The sequence below is a fragment of the Lepidochelys kempii genome, chromosome 10, assembly GCF_965140265.1.
Source record: "Lepidochelys kempii isolate rLepKem1 chromosome 10, rLepKem1.hap2, whole genome shotgun sequence".
Classification (NCBI taxonomy): Eukaryota; Metazoa; Chordata; order Testudines; family Cheloniidae; genus Lepidochelys; species Lepidochelys kempii.
This window is the reverse complement of record NC_133265.1, coordinates 3,298,469-3,310,114: the sequence shown is the minus strand read 5'-3', so window position 1 is coordinate 3,310,114 and position 11,646 is coordinate 3,298,469.

Here is an 11,646-nt window from a genome sequence, read left to right as displayed (position 1 = left end):
ATCCCGCCATGACTGACCGTTACGGGACCGGAAGTTCCGGTTACTAAGACGTTATGCAACCGGAAGTTCTGTCAGCCCAACCGGAAGAGCGTTGTCTGCTGAACCAAGACCATTGGAGCAGTGGCTCCCTCCAACCAAGTTTAATTTGTCCCGGTCTGTCCAAATGGCCCGGGAAGTGCGGTGTTGTCCTGGCATGTGGTGCGAGGACAGTTCACTAGCCTCACACTGGCCTGTGGGATGATGTGGTGAGGCTGATGCGCTGCCCAGTGTATGATGTCGCAGCCGATGTATGATGTCGCAACCCGCTCTGCCACTGCCTGGTGCTGGCACAAGCCTCACATCACCACCCGCGGGGCGAGGCTGTTGCCAAGGCTGCATGATGATGCCACAGTCTTCAAATCGCTACCACTGCATCAACAGGCAGAAGGAAGCTGTTTTGTTAGGATTCTGCAAGGTGCCATGTCAGCATAAGAAGGACACCGGCATAGGGGCTGGAACTAGAGGTGCTGCCACACCCCTTGGCTTTAAGTAGTAATAAACCCAAATACATGGTTTCCGCCATCAGCACCCCCACTGTAAAAATTGTTTCAGCACCCCTGGACACAGAAATGAGTCATCATTCAGGGATGGTGTAGCAACACATCTGAAATGCAGGAGGCCCTAACTGTCTCATAGGCTGGGTGCAGGAGACTAAGCCCTGTGAAACTTGGGACTGGCCCACAAATTTCAATCTGAATGGAAAAATTGGACAGAGACTGCATCCAGTGGGATGGAAGTGACTTCTTCTGAGTAGAGACCAAGACTGTTATCTCAAGGTTATCTCAAGTTAGGTTATCTCAAGTACTTATATACAAATGCACAAAGCCTTGGAAACAAGCAGGGAGAACTGGAGGTCCTGGTGATGTCAAGGAATTATGACATGATTGGAATAACAGAGACTTGGTGGGATAACTCACATGACTGGAGTACTGTCGTAGATGGTTATAAACTGTTCAGGAAGGACAGGCAGGGCAGAAAAGGTGGGGGAGTAGCACTGTATGTAAGGGAGCAGTATGACTGCTCAGGGCTCCGGTACGAAACTGCAGAAAAACCTGAGTGTCTCTGGATTAAGTTTAGAAGTGTAAGCAACAAGAGTGATGTAGTGCTGCGAGTCTGCTATAGACCACCAGACCAGTGGGATGAGGTGGATGAGGCTTTCTTCCGGCAACTCGTAGAAGCTACTAGATCGCACGGCCTGGTTCTCATGGGTGACTTTAATTTTCCTGACATCTGCTGGGAGAGCAATACAGCGGTGCATAGACAATCCAGGAAGTTTTTGGAAAATGTAGGGGACAATTTCCTGGTGCAAGTGCTAGAGGAGCCAACTAGGGGGGAGCTTTTCTTGACCTGCTGCTCACAAACTGGGAAGAATTAGTTGGGGAAGCAAAAGTGGATGGGAATCTGGGAGGCAGTGACCATGAGTTGGTTGAGTTCAGGATCCTGACACAGGGAAGAAAGGTAAGCAGCAGGATACGGACCCTGGACTTCAGGAAAGCAGACTTCGACTCCCTCAGGGAACGGATGGGTAGGATCCCCTGGGGGACTAACATTAAGGGGAAAGGAGTCCAGGAGAGCTGATTGTGTTTCAAGGAATCCCTGTTGAGGTTACAGGGACAAACCATCCCGATGTGTCGAAAGAATAGTAAATATGGCAGGCGACCAGCTTGGCTTAACGGTGAAATCCTAGTGGATCTTAAACATAAAAAAGAAGCTTACAAGAAGTGGAAGGTTGGACATATGACCAGGGAAGAGTATAAAAATAGTGCTTGGGCATGTAGGAATGAAATCAGGAGGGCCAAATCGCACCTGGAGCTGCAGCTAGCAAGAGATGACAAGAGTAACAAGAAGGGTTTCTTCAGGTATGTTGGCAACAAGAAGAAAGCCAAGGAAAGTGTGGGCCCCTTACTGAATGAGGGAGGCAACCTAGTGACAGAGGATGTGGAAAAAGCTAATGTACTCAATGCTTTTTTTGCCTCTGTCTTCACTAACAAGGTCAGCTCCCAGACTGCTGCACTGGGCATCACAGCATGGGGAGTAGATGGCCAGCCCTCTGTGGAGAAAGAGGTGGTTAGGGACTATTTAGAAAAGCTGGACGTGCACAAGTCCATGGGGCCGGATGCGTTGCATCCGAGAGTGCTAAAGGAATTGGCGGCTGTGATTGCAGAGCCATTGGCCATTATCTTTGAAAACTCGTGGCGAACGGGGGAAGTCCCGGATGACTGGAAAAAGGCTAATGTAGTGCCAATCTTTAAAAAAGGGAAGAAGGAGGATCCTGGGAACTACAGGCCAGTCAGCCTCACCTCAGTCCCCAGAAAAATCATGGAGCAGGTCCTCCAGGAATCAATCCTGAAGCACTTACATGGGAGGAAAGTGATCAGGAACAGTCAGCATGGATTCACCAAGGGCAGGTCATGCCTGACTAATCTAATCGCCTTCTATGATGAGATTACTGGTTCTGTGGATGAAGGGAAAGCAGTGGATGTGTTGTTCCTTGACTTTAGCAAAGCTTTTGACACGGTCTCCCACAGTATTCTTGTCAGCAAGTTAAAGAAGTATGGGCTGGATGAATGCACTATAAGGTGGGTAGAAAGTTGGCTAGATTGTCGGGCTCAACGGGTAGTGATCAATGGCTCCATGTCTAGTTGGCAGCCGGTGTCAAGTGGAGTGCCCCAGGGGTCGGTCCTGGGGCCGGTTTTGTTCAATATCTTCATAAATGATCTGGAGGATGGTGTGGATTGCACTCTCAGCAAATTTGCGGATGATAATAAACTAGGAGGAGTGGTAGATATGCTGGAGGGCAGGGATAGGATACAGAGGGCCCTAGACAAATTGGAGGATTGGGCCAAAAGAAATCTGATGAGGTTCAATAAGGATAAGTGCAGGGTCCTGCACTTAGGATGGAAGAACCCAATGCACCGCTACAGACTAGGGGCCGAATGGCTAGGCAGCAGTTCTGCGGAAAAGGACCTAGGGTGACAGTGGACGAGAAGTAGGATATGAGTCAGCAGTGTGCCCTTGTTGCCAAGAAGGCCACTGGCATTTTGGGATGTATAAGTAGGGGCATAGCGAGCAGATCGAGGGACGTGATCGTCCCTCTCTATTCAACATTGGTGAGGCCTCATCTGGAGTACTGTGTCCAGTTTTGGGCCCCACACTACAAGAAGGATGTGGATAAATTGGAGAGAGTCCAGCGAAGGGCAAGAAAAATGATTAGGGGTCTGGAACACATGACTTATGAGGAGAGGCTGAGGGAACTGGGATTGTTTAGTCTGCAGAAGAGAAGAATGAGGGGGGATTTGATAGCTGCTTTCAACTACCTGAGAGGTGGTTCCAGAGAGGATGGTTCTAGACTATTCTCAGTGGTAGAAGAGGACAGGACAAGGAGTAATGGTCTCAAGTTGCAGTGAGGGAGGTTTAGGTTGGATATTAGGAAAATTTTTTTCACTAGGAGGGTGGTGAAACACTGGAATGCATTACCTAGGGAGGTGGTAGAATCTCCTTCCTTAGAAGTTTTTAAGGTCAGGCTTGACAAAGCCCTGGCTGGGATGATTTAATTGGGGATTGGTCCTGCTCTGAGCAGGGGGTTGGACTAGATGACCTCCTGAGGTCCCTTCCAACCCTGATATTCTATGACTGTCATGTGCTTTAAGGATTAAAGACAGTTATTCTCATTTTCTAAGCACCTTGCCAACTAATTATAAACAAAATAACGTAATAGCAATAAAACAGCAATAAATTGGCAGCTAACGATAACAACAAGAAGAATGATCAAAGAGGAGGTACAATCTGGGAAATTAAAAATACTTGTATTTATTGACGGAAAAAAAAAAAGAACAAATGATCCAGTCTGACCAAAAAACCTTGGTCTGAGGCATGCATCTGTTTCATCTCCACACCCCTGGAATACCTATTCAACACCGCACTGTGTAATAATGGCATCCAGGACATGTTACTTCTTCAGGTCTGAAGAAGAGCACTGTGTAAACTCAAAAGCTTGTTTCTCTCATCAACAGAAGTTGGTCCCATAAAAGATATTACCTCACAGAACTTGTCTCTCTAATATCCTAGGACCAACACTGTTACAATAACAGGGCATGTTACTTATAGTCCAGTGGCACTGGAAATTGTACAGAAGCTCTGCAAAATGGTAGGTTAATAATCCAGTCAGTGAACTGGTTGGTAATGATGCTGTGATTTATAACCTAATAATGTTCCTTTACACCTTCAAAGTCCAGAACTGAGATCTTTTTGGTTGCAATTTATTACTAGTGCAATGGCAAAGCCCAAATCTTTTCCCCAAGTCAACCTCCCTGCTGTTGGAAGCCCTCCCCAATTCCCACTGTTTGTGCACAGATCATGAGAACTAGACAATAAGAGCTGCCATACTGGGTCAGACCAATGGTCCAATTAGCCCAGCATCCTGTCTCTGACAGTGAGTACGGCTTCCAGGAAGTGTACAGAATATGGCAATTATGGAGTGATCCACCCGTGCCTTTCCCTCCAAGTACTGCCTATGTGATTGCCAGAAAACATTCTGAGAGTCCTAGATATGCACTTCCTATGTGATCCACTTCCCGGCTTGCAGAAACCCTCACACGTCACACACCTGGTGTAGGCTTCCTCCTTCATCTACCTACCCACCTACCTGCCAGAAACCCTCCCAGATCCCCCTACACTTGTCTCCCAACTGTTGAAAAGCCTCTCTGATCTATCTCAAAGTCTGTGCTTTCTATTCTACCTACTTCCCCTCAGCCAGAAACTTACCCTGACTCTCTGGATGTGTACTGTCTTTCTGACCCACTTCTCTGCTCCTGGTTTCAATCCCCAGATGGGCAGAGTGGCAGCCAGGAGTACATGTGTGGGGAAGAGTTTCCTGAAAGGGGAATGAGGGTTTCTTGTCATGGGAGGAGGGAAGATCAACAGTTGGGGTAGATGAGTCAAGGATCTTTTGAGGCAGGGGAAGAGGGAGGGATGAAGAATCCCCCAGTGTAGTTTATCACTAAGGTTTAATGAGAGGGAAGGTAGACAAATATAAGAAGGGTGCAGCAGCCAGCCACATATAACAAGAATCATGAGACAGGGTTATGAGAGGCTGCAAAGATTACAGCTGTTTGTTGTAATCTGATAAGCCTGTAGCACTGGGACTCTCCTAACAACCCCCTTTCAGGTGACTCATGCTGGTTTTGGAGCCAGGGCACCCTGACCCCTAACTAACTGCTTAATATTGACTCCGTTTGTGTTATTTCTTTTTATGGAACGTAATGAGAATGGCTGCTGAGAGGTTAAACCAAGACAAGGCCAGAAAGGGACTGGAGCTGCCCTTGTCCAGCTGACCTGGTCAGTACAGAGAGTTCAGCTCCCAACACATACCTGTGTTTTTTCCTCCTTTGAACTAAGAATCTGAGATAATTAAGTTTTAATTCCAGGCCTTTAAGGAGTCATTGGTCCCCTGGAGAGAAAGCAGAATCCAGGCTAGTGCAGAATGAAGTTTAATGTTGGAGGAAAGCCTTATTTTTTAAAGGAAAAATGCCTCTCTATAGTTTGTTCTTAGATTCCAGTTTATTCCCCAGGCTATACAGGGATTCAGCTGTATTATGCAGAGCTAGCCCATGGGTGCAGCTCTACAAGGGGTAGGGACCACTGGGACAGGAAGGTTAGTTAATAAGACAGGTGGTACCATGGATTCAAAATGTAGCAATTACAAAACCAAACCACCAGGGAAATGGCTCCAGATTGAGAAACAAAGTGGCCATCAGTTCAGGGAGTATTGTGATCAGGACTTGTGGGGTTGGGGTGATGTTGTTGGAAGTAGTAGCAGGGCCATTCATTCAGACTTACTTCCACATCTGTGGCCCTGAACAGTAGAAAGAGGATAAAACCAATAGAAAGGGAGGATAAAGCCAAGAAAATCCCCTAAATCCCAAAGCTCTATTTAGGATTCTTATTAATGATCCAATGCAGCTCATTGTAATAGGAGTTGTGTGTAAATTAGGGTGGTCAATTAGTCATAGTTAACTCACGCGATTAACTAAAAAAAACCCCACAATTAAAAAAATTAATTGCAATTAATCGCCATTTTAATTGCACTTGTAAACAATAGAATACCAATTGAAATTTATTAACTGTTCTTGATGTTTTTCTACATTTTAAATACTGTATATTGATTTAAATTACAATACAGAATACAAAATGTACAGTGCTCATTTTATATTATTATTTTAATTACAAATATTTGCACTGTAAAAATGATAAAAGAAATAGTGTTTTTCAATTCACCTTATACAAGTACCCTAATGCAATCTGTCGTGAAAGTGCAATTTACAAGTGTAGATATTTTTGTTACACAACTGCACTCAAAAACATAACAATGTAAAACTTTAGAGCCCACAAGTCCACTGAGTCCTGCTTCTTATTCAGCCAATCGCTAAGACAAACAAGTTTGTTTCCATTTACAGGAGACAATGCTGCCCGCTTCTTATTTACAATGTCACCTGAAAGTGAAAACAGGCAATTGCATGGCACTTTTGTAGTCGGCATCGCAAGGTATTTACATGCCAGTTATGCTAAACATTCATATGCCCCTTCATGCTTCGGCCACCATTCCAGAGGACATGCTTCCATGCTGATGATGCTCATTTAAAAAAACAATGTGTTAATTAAATTAGTGACTGAACTCCTTGAGGGAGAATTGTATGTCTCCTGCTCTGTTTTATCCACTTTCTGCCGTATATTTCATGTTATAGCAATCTCCGGTTATGACCCAGTACATGTTGCTCATTTTAAGAACACTTTCACTGCAGATCTGACAAAACACAAAGAAGATACCAATGGGAGATTTCTAAAGATAGCTACTGCTCTCGAACCAAGGTTTAAGAATCTGAAGTGCCTTCCAAAATCTGAGAGGGATGAGGTGTGGAGCATGCTTTCAAAAGTCTTAAAAGAGCAACACTCAGATGCAGAAACTACCGAACCCAAACCACCAAAAAAGAAAATCAATCTTCTGCAGGTAGCATCTGACTCAGATGATGAAAATGAGTGTATGTCAGTCCACACTGGTTTGGATTGTTATCAAGCAGAACCCTTCTGATCACTGTGTACTGCTAGATGGATCGAGAAAGCTGAGGTCACCTGGAAATGCCAAGACCCAAGAGGAAAGATTGTGTGTAACACAGATATATGGTATATGCTATTCTTTGTGTTTGTTTAAAAAGCAGCATAGAAATTCATCTGATTTGCTGCCTCCTCTTCCCTGTAGCTTTCTTAGGAGAAACATTTTTTTAAGCAAATAACCCTTCGGCTTCTGCAGGAGCTGTGAGATATATCTCCACTGGCTGCACAGTGCCTCTGCAGTCACCAAAGTGTGGTCTCTGCCGTACACCCATGGAGTTAAAACAGGAATGAATTTAATTCACTGTTTAAGGGAAGTAGCATCTTCCCATGCAGATACATTGGTGGTTGCTTCCTAAATTCTCCCCTGGAATTTACATCTATCTAAGGTTTAAACTGGTTAAAGCTTTAAGAGCCTGAGAATTTTCTTCTTGTTCCAAGCATGGTGACAGTGTTAGCTGAAACTGCTCCTGTGCCTGCCCGGCACACTTTGTACTCCTGTTCTCCAGAAAGCTCTTTAGGTTGGCTTGCTAATGAATGGCCTATTAGGTTACTGTACTCAGAAAGAATTTGCCATAGAAACTCAGGTAGTTGTCACCAGCATGTAACTGATCCAAAAGCTTTGAAGCTGGTAATTTTCCTTATTCCAATCGGCTACTGGCTAGACCCTGTGAAAAAGAGGTAAGCCTTGCATGGGCTGCTTTCATACTGAGAGTAGAATAATTTTTATTGTCAGGGAGAATAGTTTCAGAAAGCCAGAAGGTAATTTTTTAGGGCAATGGAAAGCAGTTCACTGGTAAATTCCTGACAAAGAAAGTGCCAAAGTAAAATTGGAGGAGACAGAAAATGCAGCAAAAATATTAGTTGTAGGGCAACACCTACCCCAAAGTGTAACCCAAAGGTCAGGTGTGGTGTCCTATAGGCTACAATGCAGCCCACAGTCATTCTGTTCCTGTTATCGTAGAGTGAGGAGAAAGCTAAGGAACCGCAGGTTCTTACTGCTGGTGAATACAACCAACCAGCAAGTTTTGTGCATTGATTCAAGTGCAAGAAGATGTTCCGTGTGTGTATTTCTTTGATGTTATATGTATGTACAATTTAGGCCTGGCCCTCTCTCCCCTGAAGAGTTATTAATGGGACCCTTGGTAGGGCATGGTTTGGGAGCCCTGGTTTAAGTCTAATTTAGGTTGTAAAATCCTGGGGGCAGGGACTGTAATTTTATTTGTCTGCAAAGTGCCATGCACAGCTGTAGAGCTGGCTAAATAAATAGGAATAATTGTAGGAATACGACAGAGCTACCAAAGGCTGCATGCTGGCACAGATGCAGCAGCTTGATATTATTTTTGGGAGTGACCTTTCAAACTCTCAGATAAAAAATCACCTACTAAATATAATAATATTAGGATGAGTTTGAATCTGAAGTAGGTAAAGATAATTTAATCCACAGGCTGTGCCGAGCAGTCATCACATACGAGGCTGCGTTTCATCCAGCAGTCTGGATGATGGTCTGTTAGGAAACAAAATGAGTCTTTTTTCTAATCCAGAGTTTTAGCCTTTAGCTCAGAGATCCCTGGCTATTACTAATTCCTGTGGAAGCTCTGTTTGCAGACCAAAGGCTGGAGCTCAGTGTCAAGCCTGTGTCTGGTGCTTTAATTTACCCAATTACATTGAAAATTTATTGGCAAAGGAGACAAAGTTTTTTTGACTTGCTAAAAAAGAAAATCCATCACAATTATTGACCTTCATTCATACTGAGTGGGTTTAATAGCTAAAGAAAATCTCTCCTGGAATTCCTATTTTTATTTCTGTGTCACCACCAGAGGGCAGTGAATACACCAGCTAGTGCTCCAAGTCAAGATTGTTTTGTTTTAGCTGGTAAAAAAAGAATTTTCTGTTAGTTATGGACTTTTTTAAAAGAGGGTCCCACAAATCGAAGAAGTTTTCCTTTTCAAATCCCAGTGCATCTTGGCCTTTTCTCTCTATTCTGCAGGTATCTGGACATGGTAAGATTATTTGGTTTTGTTGTTTACACAAGACCTATCACCAGATGCTATGTTCTTCATAGTCTTAATATGGCCAATGATAAGCTATAAGGGTTTCCTAGCTCTTCCCTAATCAATAACACCCGTGCCATATTAATTAGACATGTTGCCGGTGCCTGACAAACATTGGGATGTCTCTGATCAAAGTGATGCAGAAGTGGGAGCAGTTCTGTACTAGAAATTTTACCTTTATTCTGGCTATTGTGTGTTTTTGGTGCTGATGAAAGTGCGGAGCTAGACGAGCTAAGCATACGGAGGAGAGATGCTGTGCAAACTCCCTCTCACAGCTCTGCCAGTGCATCACAGTCCTGATTTGGACCATCCCCTGCTACTTCAGCCGGTTCCCCCTCCAGCTCTGCCAGTGAACTTCAGTTCCAACCTGCAGCCCCCATTGCTAATCCAGTCATGAGTCCTCACAACTCTGCAAACTAAGCTCCAGCCAGAGCTGCAGCGCCCATGACTATTGGCTGTTTGGTCAAGAATTCCCTTTGAGTGCTACCCAGGCACCGCAATTCTGCTTTATGGCACCTTATTTTATTCTAGTCCTGGGTTCCTCAGTTTCCATCTGTTTCTGCCAGGACCCTGGTCTGCAGCACACTCTGCTATTTTAGCTTCAGGTTTCTTCTGAGCAGAGACTGGCAGTTCAGCTGAACTGTACTAAATAGTGTACTTTGTGATGTGAGCAAATGCCAATCTGGAACTAGGCTGAGACCCCCCTCCCCGGCAACTCATCACATCCGTGACCTTCCCAGAGCTCAGCATTTCTGTCGTGACCCAGATCCCTTATCAGCTTCCTCCATTCCCTGATCAAGAGAAGTTAAATTTGCACCTGGGAATATGGCAGCCCGTGTAGGAATCAGCAGCAAACTGGGTGGGATTATGGAAGGGGAGAGTAAGGAACACAATAGAAACACACAGACAGCACTGCTAGCGGAGAGCAGGAATGTACATTGGCCAGTTAGCAGAGTGAGAAGTCAGTCATCAGCCTTTGATGTTAAATGCTGCCTTGTCCTGTTCTAGACATCCTGCAGCAGTGAAAATATTTAATGTAGAAAGAAGAGTGTAGTCAGGAAGTAAACACACACACAGACTCCTCCAGGAGATAAAGCTGCTGTTTTCTGCTGATTTTCTGTGCCTGGCCAGAGACTGAAGCTGCATTAAAATGGATTAGGGGCACATAAGCAGTGTTGTTGTTGCCATGGCGATCCCAGGATATTAGAGAGACAAAGTGAGTGAGGTAATATCTTTCATTGGACCAACTTCTGTTGGTGAGAGAGACCAGCTTTTGAGCTTACGCAGAGCTCTTCTTCAGTTCTGGGAAATGTACACAGTGTCCCAGGTAAATATAAGGTAGCACATATCACAGAAACCAGGAAAGGCATCACCACAGAATCAACAGGAACTCCAGCCATTAGCTAGAAATAAGGGAGACATCTCAGACGGGGCAAGATGATTGGCATGAAGTATAGCACATGGAATGCCCAGAGGCGCTGGTCCTGAGGTGACACACTATGACGCTGCCTATGGGGGGTGCGGGGGCTATCTGAGTGGGCTGCTGCACAGCTGGAGCTTTCAATGGCCACAAGCTATCGAGAATTTCATCTCAAGACGTGCACACAACTGGTGAAGAGGAGGCAGATGTGTGGGAATCTTGCATCTTCCTCTGAGACATATGGTGCTGGCCACTGTTGGAGACAGGATAGTGGACTAGATGGATCTTGGGTCTGATCTAGTCCGGCAGTCCCCGTGTTCACTAAATTATGTGTGGAATTGTTCATTATTTCATTTGGAGCAATTTTAGGCCCCTGTGTGTAGACAGCTCTGCTCAAAAATGCGTTGTTTTGTGGTTTAATAACAGGGCCTGTTTTTGCACCCCCAAATACATCAGAGGAAGAACATATTTTTGGAAAAACATGTCTTCTTGAGTTCATGCCAAATGAGAAAAAATCCTCCTATTCTGAACACCTTCACTTTTCTTGTGAATATTGTGTACACTTTATTGCAGTCAGTCATACATCTGACAAACATTATCAGTCAAACATTATCCCCCCTGATTAAGGATGTAGAAATGCTTACTGGCCCAATGGGGCAAATTTTCAGATAAGCCTCAACCCATTCTCTAAAATTAGAACATAAGAATGGCCATACTGTGTCAGACCAAAGATCCATCTATCTCAGTATCCTGTATTCCAACAGTGGCCAATGCCAGGTGTCCCAGAGGGAATGAACAGAACAGGGAATCATCAAGCAATCCATCCCCTTTTGCTCATTCCCAGCTTTTGGCAAACAGAGGCTAGGGACACCATCCCTGCCCCTCCTGGCTAGTAGCCATTGATGGAGCTATCCTCCATGAATTTATCTGGTTCTTTTTTGAACTCTGTTATAGTCTAGGCCTTCACAACATCCTCTGGCAAAGAGTTCCACAGGTTAACTGTGTGTTGTGTGAAGAAATACTTCC